Here is a 16,033-nt window from a genome sequence, read left to right as displayed (position 1 = left end):
ATTAGTGGTTGCATCTCGTAAGGAATTGGAGAGTAGATATCATGTAAGGTCTAAAGAAAATAGGTACTGTTTAAAGAAATTAATTAGCTGAACTATTTCTTACATGTTTTTATTTATTTTAATATTTGTTATAAATGTAAAATTAAAAAAAAAAATATTATTTTATAACCTATTTCTTTAGGCATATTCTTCTGTGACACAGCGCTAAATTTTTTTGTACCTGCGAGCTCTTGAGAACAATACAATACTTTGATATTTTCAGAACTCAATTGTCAGATCATCGATTAATATTAATTAATTTTTTATTCCACATGACAAGCTCTCTCTAGCGTTGAATGTAAAAAGGAAATTCTGTAGTCTTTATAATTATAATTTTTAAAACATATTTCATTTTTAATACTCTCAGTTTATTTTGATTTATTGGATGAAGAGTCATTCATTAGCTATACTCATACAAATTATTTGTATAATTAACTATAAAAATGAAGTAATTAATCCCTGCAAATTATAAGAATATATGTATATTGGTCTCTAAAGGCCAGACTATTTGACTTAGAGCTACCAAATTTGGCACATTTGTAATTTGTAGAAGGAGAACGCTCGCTTCAGGGCGACTTTTTAAAAATTTGTCTAATGATTTTAATTAATTTAAAATTAAGCGACATTTTGATGAAATTTTCACCATAATATTTTAAAATATTACTGCACAAAAATAATTTTTGTATCAATGATACCGATTTTGCTGCCTTTTAGTTTTTCTCTATTTTCAATAAATTTTTAAAAACATTTTGAAGTTTATTTTACAACAATCTGTTTCATTGCTGATATGAAACTCCAATCGGTTTCGTTATTGCTACAAATACCACATTGTGGATTTTTCTTCCATTGTTACTGGTGGAAATATGAAGATACATCTTGCCTTTCCATACTGCTAAGTGGTTTTCTGTATAAAATAAGATTACAAGAATACGTTTAAAATTTTATCTATAATTAAACAATGATGAAATTTTTTTTGTGCTTCCATGTTTAAACAGTGCTGCTCTTTCTTTTGATATTATAGGAATTATAAAGATATACACAGGGAAATGCGCATTGTAATGAATAGAGCAATGTAAGGCTTTTAAAATTGCATGAATTATATATCTCTTAATCTAATTTAAATCTTATTTAATTTCCTAATTTTTATTTCAAATGACGCTATGTTAACTTCATTCTAAAGTGTTCTCTTATTTCCTGACTCATTTCCCATCCTTTTATTTAATTAATTCTACGTGCGCTCTAGAACACTGACGACTTCAGCATTTTCTCACGCTCCGATTGAAGGGATAAAAATCTCTAATGCTTATAATATTCTTTCAAAGATACCTCAGATTCCCTTTCCTAAGACCACACATGTCAAAGAAATCTTTATGAAAATCTCATATTAAAATCCATGAAGGGAAAAATATCTGTCTCTTTTGATCTTGTGTCACGGTTTAGATTGACGCATCTTTTACTGTCGCTTATTCTTTGTAGGAAAATTATGCCTCCTGGGATGAAATAAATCGAAGTTAAATTTCAAAAATTCCTTCTTCTCGGCCATGCATCTGCTAAAATATATTTACATTTACAATTTTCTCACAAGTTAAGAGGATCAAAAGGGTTTGCAATAATAAAAATTCCTATATTGAAGCATCAAACAACCTCCTTAAAAATTTAATTAAAAATGAATTTCCTAGAAATTACTGTAATGTCAGTTTTTTAATTAAACAAGGTATAGTTTGGGATTAATCCTTGGGCTTGAATAAAAATAGAACTTTCCTTGCATATTGGATCACTCAATAGATGGCGCTGGGTGCCTACATCTGTTTACATAATTTACCGTTAGTGTTTTAAAAAGCGCGAATCACAATCGATAGCTTAAAATTTCCTTGACTGTTGATGGTATGTACTGGACTTTTCGTTTTTAATTTTAGTGCTATTTTTGTTTTTATTGTTATTTTTGTTATTGTATTTTTACTTTGTAGTGATTATTTTCTTCTAATTTGTTGTTTTGTATTTCCTTTCTGTTAAAATGGTATATCTCTTGAGCATAATTTCAGGGGATTCTCGGGTCACGAGGAATCATTATTAGACAAATGTCTGTATTTCCTCACAGAAAAAATCCCTTTCTTTGAATCCCTGCCTGAGGGTGACTCTTGAATAAGTCTTCAGGCCGGATTTATATATATATATTTTAATATTTTTTAAAAATATTTTTTATAATTTTTTTGGTTTAATTTTTATTTGATTTTTTGATTTTCCTATTAACTTGATTCTAATACTTTTGTATCAATTCATCTGTGTTTTAGAAGTAGCTGCAATTGCGCTCTCTAAATACTATGAAGTTCTTTTTTGGTTTTAGTTTAAATAGGTAATGAATTTTAGTTGCGATTTCGAAACTGTTTTATTTCGTTTTCATTTTAGTTTCGTTTTCAAACTATTTCTTACTTTAGATTGGTTATATATATATATATATATATATATACACATCAAAATTCAAAATAATTAATAATAATTCCTCAACAAAAATATTTTGTTGAGGAAGTCAATGAGGAAGTCATTAACTATAAGCCCGCTAGTCTAAAAAATGAATCCGGGGTAATTTTTTGTAAACAGAATGGAATAGTCCCTAATATATGCGCTATTGTTCACGCATGTAACCTAAATTTCAACTACGCGCCTGAAAGGGTCCGAGTCAGAGAACTGGGGAGAATCCTGGCTCATAGGTTAACACCAATTGCACAAAATATTCAATTGTAGTTGTTTAGCAACTGTAAGTCCAGACAAACAACTGGTGGTCAAAGCTGATTATTTATTAATAAAAAAATATTTCCTTAGAACAACTTTAATTAGTGCATTAAAAAGAAAATAATTATTTTAATTAAGAATCTGGAATTTTTAAATTAAAATTATAAAGGGCACGAGGACAGAAAATAATTCAATTGTTTACAATGAATATTCTAAGAAAGAAAGTAATTAAGCCTTCGAAAGCGATGAATTATAATTTAAATGTAATTAAAATTCAAATTAAGTTAGAAAATTACACAAAATTTAATAAAGCTTAAATTTTTTAAAATTCACATCCAAATTTTTTAAAATTAATTATTTAATAATTGGCTAATTCCTATGTTATGTTGAAATCGTATTTTAAGAGAATAATTTTATCAGCGGTTATCTAGAAATTGCAATTTTTGCTCTGTTTTATTGCTTATTTTTAAGCCTTGCCAATTTTTCTGAGCCAAAGACTGCGAAGTTAGAAATGGGATTGCGCCATATATCGAAACACTTTATTTGAATGATGGGTAATTTGAGATTTGTTTCAATTTTCACTCTATTATAGGGAAATTTTGTTTCAGAACGCCATTATACCTAAGATTTGACTATATTTTCCCTTTCCAGATTCTATTTGCGAGAATATATATTGAAGTATAACAAAAATTCTAAAATTGCCTTTTTAGATATTTTACAAGAGTTACAGTCACTTTCGAAAATCTAAATATAGCACTTTGTTTCGATATTAAAAGAAAAAGTGTATTTGGACATTGAATAGTAGGGCAATCTATCTGAAATCTTTATTTTCTGTTTATGGTATTTTTTAACTTATGGCGCTTTTTAGGCTGCGTACTATCTACAAAGGGCGGCATGCGATGTGCATGATACGATATGTCAGATCCAAAAATCATTCAAATAATTTATTAGGCATTGGACCAAGAATTACTAAATCTGGAGTAAATAAATTCCCCTAGAGTTTTAGATACCCATAGAGAAAGTGTTTTCAAAAATTTTAATCAGATATTTAGTTAATGAAAAATTAATATAAATTTTATAATCTATTTCATCAATTATTTCGAAGGATATTATCGTAAAAAACATTTCTATACCACTTACAAACTAAAAAAATGAATTTTTTTCAGTGATACCAAACTTATTTCCTTGATAGTTGTTCTGTAATTTCAATAAAATTGTCAAGAATATTTTAATGTAAATTTAATGGTAACACCTCTCATTGCTTTAGTAACTGCGTTTTATACACATGCGCAATGTGAAGTATTAATATATTTTTTTTCATATTATTGCAGAGATAATTGATATAAAATTTTAAAAATAAAGAAAAATCCAGTGAATACTTTTCTTTTTGAAATTTGGTAGCATATTTTTTTAAATTAAGTTTTGTAATTCTGAACTATAGAATAAGCAATCTGTTCTTTTAAAAATATTTTATTACCGCTTTAAGGCTACGTAATACGAAAATATGAAAATATTTATTATTTATTCAATCGATTTCCAGTATTTAAATATTTGATAGAAATATAGCTTATTTCATAGTTCAGAAAACAAGAAAATATATTTCTTAAGTTATTTGTTAGATTATGAAGATATAATTTGATAAATTAAACCAGTAGGTTTTACTTTATGCCTCGTTATAGCAATAATTTTTTTAAAATGTCAAAATGATTATTTTTGTTTCATAGTTTTTTTAATTCATTTTACTTAAAAAAAATAATAAAATGTAAATATTTTATGAAAGTTTTTGAAAACGTCATCCCGAACTTAGTCATATGTAGTAAACGTCATTAACTATTATGTTATCAGTCGCTTTATACATATTATAAATAACGCACACGCACGCACGCACACACACACACGCACACACATACACGCACACACATACACACACACACATATATATATATGTACACAGTATGAAAGCTTCTCTCTCTCTCTCTCTCTCTCTTTATATATATATATATATATATATATATACATGTTGTATTCAAATCCTCTTGTCCAAAACACGATTTTTTAAATGCACTAAAAGATACTCGATTAGTGTGATCAATATATCGCTTAATGTTATTAGTTATGAAGTACTGAATTGACCAATTCATCATTTTAGACTAGCATTAGTGATTTAAATTCATGGAATTTCTTGTAAGGAAATATTAAGGAGTCATTTTTCATATGGAATAGAGTGAAGATTTTTTTTTTTTTTTTTTTTTTTTGAGGCGAGAAGAATGAACTAAAGTTGTATGGATTGGATCGAAGGAGCAATAGGACTGCCGGGCCTGGCTTGAAATCTATTGAACCGCCATAAACCACAGTTGCTTGCGATTGAAATACGAAAGCAAAACGGACGAAAAAATGATTTAAGTGTTAAAGATAAAGTTGAAGATTTTTACAGTATGAAAGCTTATCTAATATGAGTTAACACAGCGCTGAGGCACAGTTGAAAATTTCACAGCCTCTTCCATGTAAAATTTTGAAATACTATGATCTTTTTCTGAACAAGACCAAACATTGAAAATTCTAATGGGGATGAATGTATTAACGTCGAAATAAATCAAGGACATTGATATATTGAAATGAAGAGCGTGGCATCGTTCAAAATTTTTTTTAATAAGCTATATAAATTAGAACAATATATTAGCGAACTTTTAAGAATTAATTATTAATAAGCTATAATTAAAGAACCTTTTAAATCGTTATTTTAGAAATAAATTAAAAAGTAATAATAAAATTTAATTACTTTTCTTTTTATTTATTAAAAATATTTGAGATCTCGGTTAATTCAATTACTTTATGATTCGTTTGATGTTATCAAAATTTATGTCCCGAAATAATCATATGAAATGAACGGCAGCTTCTGTACCTTAAAAGAAATTTTTTTTATCACAAGAATAACACATTATTCATACAAATAATTTCATACTGGTAACATAAATGGTATTTTGAAATGATTTGTTTAATCAGCTGAACGAAAAACCAAGGGAAGAAGAACAAAATTTATCAATTATCTTACACCAAAACACCATTAATCTCAAAATTATCATCAGTTACATAAAATTTTATTGAGAGGTCAATTTTATGAGGTCAAATCAATTTAGCTTAATGTTGAATCAATTATATCCGTTATGGTCGTCCTCGTCATCTGACCGAGGATCAAAATGACGAGGTCCGTCCCAAAATAGCCCTAGTGTTGCTTTTAAACGGGACGTTGATATAACTAAACTAAATTTACGATATTCTGCAGTATTTTTATAGTGTTTGAAAATATCATAACAATATTGCAGATCACTTTGTTTTATTGCTGTTTATAATAATAATAAATATTAAAAAGATGTTTTTTTTAATCATTTTATTTTAAAAGGTAAAAGATTTGGTATGTTAGATCAAAAACATCGACCATTCGTAATGGAGATTCGAAAATAAAACTCATAAATTATAAATTTTTTAGAAATTAAAAAGCCTGAATTACTTTTTAATATTAAATATGCTCAAGGTAATATGAATGTTTTTAAAGCATTAAAATCCGAGTGAAAACGTTCAGAAAAAAAAACCGAAAAGCAATTTTAATTAACACATTCACAAAACTATTTTTTAGATTGTTAAAATAAAGATGCAGTTGAAATTCTCAGCGCCATTGCATTGCCAAAAAATTTTGAATTAATAATATTACACTAAATAATTTATTAATTCCCTTAAATAATTTGAAATATGGTAAGATAAAATTTTGTTTTTAAATATTAATAAATTATTTATCAACATTACTGAAAGCAACATTGCAGCTGAACATCGCAACATTCCGTAAGTATAAAGAAAAGAAATATTTGTTTTTTTTCTAGTAAAATCAAACTAATTATACAGAATAGCACTACCACGACTCTTTCTTCTATGAAAGAATCATGGCTAGCAAAAAAGTATCCCTATTTCTTACACCACAAGAATACATTCCATCATTTTCTTCTTGAGGAATTTTAGGTGATGGAATTTTAGTTCATTTAAACAAATTAATTCTAAATCATTAATTAAAATAACGTTAATTCGAAATTATTATTTAAAATAATAAGTTAATTCTAAGAAAAAAGTTAGGCTGCGGTGTCCTGGTGGTAAGGTCTCGGCTTCGGAACCGGAGGGTTTCAGGTTCGTGACTCGATTCCACCGAATAACCGTCGTGTAAGGGGGTCTGTTGCACGTTAAATACGTCATGACAAACGTCCTCCCGCTGGTGTGATGTGGTGTGGAGAGAGGGGTGCCAGCTCAGGTGTCGTCCTCGTCATCTGACCGCGGTTCAAAATGACGAGGTCCGTCCCAAAATAGCCCTAGTGTTGCTTCAAACGGGACGTTAATATAACCAAACCAAACCAATCTAAGAAAAAAGTTCTAAGTAATACAGATAGATGTTCAAATTCTATTCCTTAACTTGAGTATTACCAAATTCTCGCATTCCAAAATGAATTTTCGAAGATGCGCAATAAAATAATGCCCAGACTATATTATTTTTTCCCCACCACTTCATCATATCTAGCTCTATTAAATGAAACAAATGCCCTCCTCTATTGTATTCATGGATCTCTCAAAGACTGGAGCCCCGGGCCCTCTTATCCCTCTTTCGCTCTATCGCAAGCCACTGCTTGTGCGGGATATCTGCAAAATTCATATTCAAGAGTTCTTAAAGATGAAACGAAAGTTTTAAGCTACCAACTTCAAAGAACATTTTTCAATAGAATTGAAAATTGATCGCAAGTTGAAAATATATAAATCGCCTTCTGGTAATTCAGTTCCGTCATTAATTTAAAACCAGCATTCATTGAAATATTTGAAATTTTATTCATTATCGTTTTCTATTCAAATTCTATATTCATCTGATGATTTGGAAAAAAAAATGGAATGTTTAGAATTTTTTAAAATCTTTTAATTGATAATGATTGCATTCTATACTATTCGAAGTCAGTGGAGATTGTTAATTAAATTAATTTATTCTATTTTATAAGGCACGTTTTTGCAGCGAATATGTTATTGATTATATTATTACATATCAAAAACCTTTAATAAAAAAAATCTTGCTTGATATAACGCCGGCTAGTAAATCATTTTTAAATAAAATACACATCTTTTCTTTTATTTTTCAAATACAAAAATTATTGAAATTTTCAAATGAATTTTCCAGTTTAACAGATTGCATCATTTATTTAAAACCGGTAATGAATTCAGAATAGTTTTCATAAAAAATATTTATGTGGAATTTTGTATCAATTGTATATGACAAAAACTAGTAATAATGAATGCTTGCTGCAACTTCCTGTGGTTTCATGAAAATGAACAAATAAATAAATAAATAAAAAAAAACTAATTAGAAAGCAACAAAGGATGGGAAAAAAACCCCAACTGAATTTTTTGTCAACATTTTAATTCAAAGACGTTTTTTTTATCCATCTTTCTATTCAGCATTTCAATTATGAGAATTATAAAAAACATAAGAGAGTAGGAAACGTGCCGTTTTTGATTCATAAATTTGTCTGTTTTAAATCACTTTCTTTTATTTGGCAATTGATTTTTTTTAAAATTTTAGAATCTTTAAGAATGGCATTATTCACTTAATTTATAGTGTAAAATAAATAAAAAAAGGAAAAAGGAAGTAAATCTGAATTTTTTTTATTTATGCGTTTCTTTTCATGTTTAAATTTCATACAAAACAGAAAAAATGGTATTTTTTTTAGGAATCTGATATGGAATTTTTAAAATATAGTTTATTAAGAATATTTCTCTGTCATAAAATTCAAGAAATAGAATTTATATTTAGAGGCAATCGATTTTAATTCAAAAACCTTAATGAGTCCGAAGATTCTTTGAAGAGTTAAATAAAAAAAATGTATTCCATCTTTTTATGAAGCTTTCTTCAAACCAATTAAAATGTTCCTAATTCATTAAAATATCCCCTATTTCTCTTTGTCCTCTTCCTTTGTCAAAAGACTCGTTCGATAACTTTCATTTCGAATTTGATTCCGGGTCAGACGATAATTACCCCTTTCATTTCCTCCATCTTTTGTCGACGTTCCATTGTAGCCTCTAACACATTCGTTATCAACGCGTGGTTTATTCGAAATCGTCATTTTTCGCAGAACGCTCATTAGCCGTTTTTTCGATTAGAACTTTTCGTGTTCGAGCCTGCGTTAGCGATTTAAATGGCTGCAGAAAGTGAGCAAGCCTTCTGTTGCATTCGATAATGAGCCGTCGTTGATTAACTGTAACCGGGATAGGTAAGCCGCTTTCGGGTTTAGTGTAGCATGCGAAATGAAAGATCGTTTACGCCAAGTAACATCATTACGTAAACATTTCAGAAAGTCTGGGAAGTTGAAATGAGCTGCTATTCAAACTCAAAAGCTGAATAATGTTTGAAGTAATAAAAACATTTTGACCATGAAGTTATTTATGATCCACTTGCATCATTTCTATTCATCCTCTTGCGCCGTTTAGTTTGCCTTAATGAATGGAATATACAATTTTTTTTTTTGATTTTTTTCACCGATTTATTTAAATAATTTTGAAAAGGCGTACAAGTAACTATTCATTATATTTTCATGTATACTTATTTTAGGTAAAAAGGAGAATGGGTATTCATTTTAAAAATATATAGGCATTCCTATTTTACATTTGTAAAACATCTATAAAAATGAAAATCTATTTAATATTTTTTAAATATGCAAATATATATATAAAAAAAAACTAAACTATCAGATTATGCGTATGGAAAATTTCTTTTGGGAACAATTCGATTTCTTAATTTTTGGGGAAGTAATTTCATTTAAAAAAATAATAAGAATGAAGTAAAAGTCCTTTAAGAAATTGGCTAGATCAGTGATAATACAGTTACAAAGACTGTAGACTTGCAGTATCTGTAGCAATGAGTTAAAAACATTACCTTTTTTTTAATAGCATTTGAACTTTTTTTCGATATTTAAAATTAGATGATTCAAAAATTACATTATTTATCAATCATATTCTTTAACAGCAATATAAGGTGTAAATGTGGCCATTTAATGAAATAGTCAATTTAGAATAATTTACTAATTTGCATCTGAGAAGGCATAAAATTCATAATTCTTAAGTGTCACCAAACATGTTTTAGTAAGGCTGACAAAAAACTTAAACTTAGCAGCGATGAAATATTTTTGTCTCCTTTGCTACAATGTTGCAAAAAGTGGAGATTTCCGAAAAATGTAATTCAAATTATACACAGAGAAAGTCAAGCACCTTTAAAAGTGGACAGTATCTTGTGAGTATAAGAAAAAAAAATGCAAAAAAAGAACTTTTTATCTAGCTTTCTCTTCCAGATCATGGACTCTACTTTAGACTGATCCAATGTATATTTTTTATTTTTCGTGTTTATTTTTTTATTTTTCCATTCATTTACTTATTTTTCTCTTTGCATAAATTTTTATTTTACTTTTATTTTTCTGTTTTCAAAGCTAAGCTGCCTATTTTTGATAAATTTTGTTATTTACTAATTATGTTTCAATGACACTTTTACTGTAGAATATTATGTAAGCTCTTCTGCTTGAATCATTTAGACCTTCTTCACTTTTCCTTTTTATGCCCGCTTCTTTCTTTATTTATTTTTCTTTTTGACGCTGCATTTGGCTTATTTTGCATCTAATACACATGCATATCAAAGTTATTTTTGAATAGCCAGTTTGATAGTTATTTAAATTCTATTTTTTTATTTTAATTATGAGCTTTTCACCGGTGTAACGCCACTTTTGGCACACATCTAATCATCATCAGAAGACATCAGAAAATTTGCACTCGGCCAATCATTTCTTCTTTCTTTTTTGACTTCAAAACAAAATTTTTTTGGATTGTTCAAAACAAAATTTTTTAGTGATGGACGTGTGGAACCTGTATTGCTAGAGTAAATGATTTGGTAGCATTATTTTTGTTATTTGCGTGTCTTTTCTTTCATTTATCTAAGAAAAACGCCATCTATCGGATGTTTTTTTAATTATTTTGTTCTTATCCTAAAAAAAATCCCGCGACTTATAGATGCCAAACTTACAAACCGTTTTTTATTTTGTTTAATTTTCTGAATTTCATAAATTTTTAAAGTTTTTACGGATTTTTTTGTCCACCCTGTATATAATATTTATGAGACAAAACGACAGATGAGAAGTATGGAACTTTGCACTGTAGCCCCAAAATCCAATCGACTGTAATTTAGAAAACACGATTGCACTTAGATTCGGAAATGGGCCAATGGGAAAGCAGCATATCGGTTTATAAAGAGGGAACTATTTCATTTTTTTTACTCGCATAAACAAAAGTTGTACTGCAAGCTGAATTTCTACAATAAAATAGAATAAAATCTAAAAAAGGGAGATTTTATTTAATTAATATTTAATACATATTTTATCAAAAATGTATTTTTACAATTACAATTATTTCTTTAGTATTTAAAATTTTTATTTTTCTGTAAAAGGTTGTAGGAATAAGAATATGCTAATTTGTTCGACTGACTTTAATCCTTTTTTGATGGCTTAGAATCGATAAAAATGTCAATTTTTGAATTTTGAATTTAAAATTATCTCTGGACCTGTGATTCAATAGAATCGAACGAATATTTTGAGACATACAAAATGATTTTGACAGACATGATATCAAGGCACACACCCTCTTCACTGTTTTATTTTATGTTTTTACTCTTAAACCAACAAAATTTTTATTTTAACACTTCTAAAAATTTAATTGTTTAACTCAATGAGTTTTTTTGTAATTTCGATAATTTCATTAATTTTTCTGTGTTAATTTCTTCTCGTCAAATGTAAAAAGAAAATCAGCTTTTTTAAAATTGCAACCAAACTTTGTTTATTTAATTTAATTCAAATAGATTTAGAAATAACATGAGTAAATAGAAAGACGCATTGCTTTATTATGAGTGATAAGAAGTGTTGAAAATTTCGAAATCATAATCAAATTTCTTAAATAAAGCAGTTTTAAAAAGCAATTTTGATATCTGGCTGTAAAATTCTTTAGTGAAAACAAAATTAATGACTGAATCTTTATTAGAATAATCTAATTTCAACAAGCTTAGGTCAGGAAATGGATCTGATTAAATAATTTTTAATGTAGTACAACAATATTTTTTATTGACTCAGACAGAAATTTTTATTTCAATTTATTTTTTATCTTGATTTTTTTGGATTAAAGAGTTAAAAAAAATCGAAATAAGTTACATAAAAGAATAATATGCTGCTTTTTTTTAAACTACTCAAATACTTTCCCGGATTTTCCGCTATTCAAAAGTTTGAAAAAAAGTGGAACTTGTGTTGAGTCTGGTTGGTTTGCTCCATGTCATGCTTATGGAATTCCGTCAAGAAGATTACAAAAGCTAATTTTTCTTTTAGAAAAAAAGAAGGAAAAAAAAAATAGACAGAGGGTTAGAAAAAATGTAGAAGGGGGGGGAGGGGGGAGGCGATTGATGTGTGAGCTTAGTTTCCGAAAATCTATACTTCTGATTCATTGAAGCATGAATCCAACTTCCCCAGATATTTTCTTCGCCAAGGAAAAACGGTTTAGATGTGCCTTTTTTTCTTTTGAAAAACTTGGCGTATAAAGGAGACTCAAAGAAAGCGAGAGGAAAATCACTGAAAACCTTTTGATAGAAGCAGAAAAATTTCCTTGAAAAAGGTTCAGGTGCGTGCTACAGTGTGGCTATACAGTGGCCTTAGTTATAATAAATGTTAAAAAATAAAAAATAAATAATAAAACTTTGAAATAAAATGTTTTACAAATAAAATACTAAGTTTTAATGTACTGCATTAAAGCTTAGATTTTTTTAAAATTTATTTTTTCTATTTTGGATCTTTTGAATTTACGATAACATTAAAAAAATTTATGGAAGTTTGGAATTTCTTTTCCAAATTTATTACGAGATGGCAATACTGTCAAAGAATCGAAATTTCTTTAATTAAATCATTTAACTGATAATTAAGTTTAGAAAGTATTAAAATATTTTCTAGCATCGAAATGATGAGTGATTGAGATCTTAAGTCTATAATCTCGCTGTGATTGAAATGTTGATATAAGATTCGATTTCGAAAGCAAGTTAAATTGGTTACAAGTGTCTATTTATTGCCTATATGTATGTAAAGCTTGATTAGCTAAAGATCACTAACTCTCCGTCCCACTCGAAGGCACACGAATAAAAAATACTGAATGACCGGACCGCCGCTACAGCAACACTGGCGGGAACTGTAGTTGAGTCCTAAGGACCAACACCGGCCACGGTATAACCCTTCCCTAAGGAAGTACGTCCCGTCATCGATGGGAGGAGCCAGACCCACACCTTTTCTTCTACCCTCCGAGATGGTGAGATCCAACCACTATGCCGGAAGCATCTCATCCTCATTTCAAGGATGAGATGCCCCCACCCCCCTGCTGGATAGCTAAAGAAAGTAAAAACGAGATTGCAGCTAGGAAGGTGGGCGAAATTCAAATTTTGCTTTTGATTAGCCATTTTGTATAATTCAAGTAAAAGTACTGACCAATTTTTTTTAATGTAAATTTTGTTATTATGGAGAAATGAAGCATTGTAATGAATAATGCTCCTAATTATTATGTTTTTTTACTAATTATTTCAGATTGAGTGAACATTAAAAGAATTAATGTGAATATTCTACTTCCTGTAAGTAAACTTATCTCTAGAGATTCCCTTCTCCTTGATCATGGCAGTCATCAATAAGATATAAACAATGCTTAAGAATTTTCAAATTTAAATTTTTTGCGGCATGGTCATTTTGACATATTACATAATGCGAATTATTAATCCATCCTGTTTTGGATACTATATCAATTGAGCTAATAAATAATTTAGCACCCTCATAGATATTGCTTATTATAAATTTATATGTATTCCTCATCTTTAACTATTATATTCAACATAAAAAATATATACAACTTGCTGTAAAAGTAGTTGTGTATGAAGAGGGAAAAGATAATAGAAAATTGTACTTATAAATAAATATCTTTTAGTAAATACGGTGTTTCTACAATTACTTACACATTTCTGAGCCAGACGTCTACACATACATCTTTTTTATGTGTCTTTTCCTTCAGTGATTCTACTGAGAGATTCTTTTAGCGATTTCTTTGACCCGTGTCAGTTTAAAAAAGGAACTCTTAGCTACTCTTGAAGTTATGCCGTAGGCATTATGGAATTTTATCTCTATGCTCTTAGTGTGAGAATCAAAGCATCAGCAATTTATTAGAACGCGTGTTAGAAATAATTAAATAAAAAAAGGGATTCAGATCAAGAAATAAGAAAAAAATGTTATATAAAGTAACTTGGCCTAATTTAAGATAAAAAAAAGGAAATGAATTAAGATTTAAATTAAATTCACACACACACACACACACACACACACACACACACACACACACACACACACACACACACACACACACACACACACACACACACACACACACACACACACACACACACACACACACACACACACACACAATGCGCTTTAATGAAATATTACAATATGTCTAATGTCTAATTTTAAAAGAAAATTAATAAGTTAATTTAATTTCAAAAAAGAACATTCTATTCTTTCTGTAACTTATAAGAGCAGCTCTTAGCCAATTTTCTTTCTTCTAGGGAAAATAGTTTTGAAAAGTGATATGGTTTATTACTTTTTCCTAACCTCATTTTATTTTTAAATGAATGTTGAAAGAAAATATATTCCTTGTTATTGTTATGAAAATTGTGCACCTTATAACAATTATCAGAACTGTGCAAATGTAAATAGTTATAAAGCAGGAAAATTCACGAAAAGAGATATTTAATTGTAAAAAATGAAAGAAATGTTTCATTTCTGATAAATAACGTTTCTCTTTCTTTATGAAATCTAATGATAGATAGAGTTAAAAAGCAAATATTTGATGCTATTTATTAATTAATGCAATAATAAAAAGTTTACTCGTATTCGAGGACACTGTGCAGAGAGTGATAATATTATCTGAAGTAGGGAAACAAAACCAGTGCATCATTCCCTGTGAAATTCCATGGCGGTTATTCGAGGTTTAGAGGACGTCCTCAAAGGACGCAGCTGTTTGTGACGGCATAAAATTACACAAGCCATTCCAAGCTAGGCGATTCGCGAATCTGTACTTGACACTTTCTGTAGAGTCTGGAGGCGCCTGCAATGCTCTCAGCTGCTATTGGCTACAAAGAGGAGATTCTGCTTCAGTAGAGATTCGTTGCCAACGGGAATATAGTTTCAGTGGCTTCTATTTTTGAGTCCTTTTTCACCTTCTCGAATATGAAGTTTGAAAGAAAAAATAATGAATGCGTCAAAAAAATTAGATCTCGAGACTTTGATGAATCTTCTTTTATCAGTTCTCCCAAAGTCTGAAAAATCATTTGAAAAAAAGGGCGTCTGTCTGCCTGAAAACAAAGGAATTCGAAGGAAGACTGAAATTAAGGTATTCGACTATTTTAGGTAACGAATTTTCAAAGAATGATATATGAACATTTTTTATTGTATCAAGTTGTTAAAAGAGACTTGAAAGGTCGCTTTTAGAAGAAAAAAACACACTCATTGCCTTTAGTTTATGAAAAAACTTCTTATTTATTGAAAATTCAGCAAAATTTTCAATATTAGGAAAAGCAGAATAAATTAAAAAGTAATGGAAATATTTAATTTTTATTTCATCTATATATAGTTCAAAGTACATAAAATGTAACAGACCACAAGAAAAAAATTATTTTAATAAATAAACATTTTATGGGCATTTGAAATTGCTGTTAATGCTTTTTTGGGCAAAATTTGTCTATGTTTTGAATTTAAAGTGTCTGTAAAGCATGTCTAAATGAAGCTATCTTAAAATCTGCAGTGTTTCACACCCTAAAAGGTTTTGGATACATACATACCAAATTTGCTGAAATTTTATTATATTGATTTTTAGATATCCTGTTTTCAGTGAATCAATCACAGTGAAATATTCATTCTTCAGAAAATGCGTTTATAGTAAGTACAATAGTACTTGTAAATAAGTTCATCCAAATGTGCTGGGAAGAAATGTAGTTTTCTCGCTTTTTTAACAGAAATGCCAAAAATAAGCAAAATATGGCTGAGTAGGCAGAGAGTTAATATAAACAAATCAAATATTATTTTGGAGAATTTTGCTGCAGAAATAAAATAAATCACTCATTTTTCGTTAAAAAAAC

General features: G+C 28.7%; 1 protein-coding gene across 4 annotated transcripts in view; it reads left to right on the top strand.

Moving 5' to 3' along the window:
- The window catches only part of LOC129969601 (sodium/potassium/calcium exchanger 2-like), a 380,277-nt gene that overhangs the window by 81,390 nt on the left and 282,854 nt on the right, over positions 1–16,033 (top strand). The gene's annotated exons all lie outside the window — the stretch shown is intronic.

Source organism: Argiope bruennichi, chromosome 5, assembly GCF_947563725.1.
Source record: "Argiope bruennichi chromosome 5, qqArgBrue1.1, whole genome shotgun sequence".
Classification (NCBI taxonomy): Eukaryota; Metazoa; Arthropoda; class Arachnida; order Araneae; family Araneidae; genus Argiope; species Argiope bruennichi.
The sequence above is the reverse complement of the archived record's forward strand: the minus strand, read 5'-3'. Positions and strand labels throughout refer to the sequence as shown.